The sequence below is a fragment of the Buceros rhinoceros genome, unplaced genomic scaffold (assembly GCF_000710305.1).
Source record: "Buceros rhinoceros silvestris isolate BGI_N320 unplaced genomic scaffold, ASM71030v1 scaffold21464, whole genome shotgun sequence".
Taxonomy (NCBI): Eukaryota; Metazoa; Chordata; class Aves; order Bucerotiformes; family Bucerotidae; genus Buceros; species Buceros rhinoceros.
In genome coordinates this window covers 10,377-11,447 of record NW_010407909.1, presented here as the reverse complement: position 1 = coordinate 11,447, position 1,071 = coordinate 10,377, and positions in this window count along the sequence as shown.

The window sequence follows — 1,071 nt, the reverse complement described above, 5'->3', positions numbered from 1 at the left end:
GTACTCTTTAGGATCAATTTTTGCCTACAGACATACAAAATTAATTCAAATATCTCCTACACCAAAGAGGATCTCATTTGACTTTGTACTATCCATAAAAATATAGGCTTGAAAATCTGGTTCACAAAATATTTCATTTGTTTACTAAAATGAAATATATAAACTGTCAAAATACGTTATATAAACTCAATTCCAGAATTTGTAAAGATCACAATTTCGCTACAAAATAGACCAACCATCTCCCGGGTTTCAATAGAATATTTTCTTACAAAGATACCGGTACTTCGCAAAATAGCGCCTACCTTACAAAATGAGTCCGGCAGTTGTGCCCTGTGCTCAGCGCAAACCCCACGCCAGCGCCTCAGGAACCCTTTGGTACAGATCGGCCTGGTTTAGCCTCCTGCTTCTACCTGGTTCCACTGTCCCCGAGCACGGCCGCATCTCCGGGCAGAACAAGCCACGCTCGTCTCTCGGACAGAGCGTCAGCCCGTGGTTTGATTTTCAGTCATGGCTGTTTGTCGCTATAGTCACAAACCGCCCGGGAAATCCTTCCTCAGGAGGTTGCGCGAGGTTTCCAGCAGACCTTCCCGGGAAATAACCGGCTGTGCTGGGCTCTCCTCGGAGGAGGCGACACCGATTCCCGCGCGCCTCAGACAGCGCAGGGCTGGGCCTCCCTCTGCTTTCTGCAGACCCTTCCTGAATCGGACAAACACGGAAAAAAACCCCAACTCTTGAAACTGTCGGCTGAGAAAGAGTAAACATAATTTATACCTCTAGCAAAGAATTAGCTTTTTATCATCTGCGCCTGTAAATACCGACTTACAGGTTAAAATAAAAATATTTACATACAAATAACTGAAAGGAAGAGGAAGGATTGGAGAGGAGTAAGAAATCAAAACATACACTGGTTATAATGGTACTAGTAATGTCAGCTATGGCAAGGATTCCGTTTCATCCACGTTTGCATGGTTACCCAACATCGCCTCCACTACCAGAGGTATTTGTAGCAATTCCCAAAGAAATTCTCATCACCTGCCTCGTAACACGTGACTGTCCTGGCCTGGTTGATGG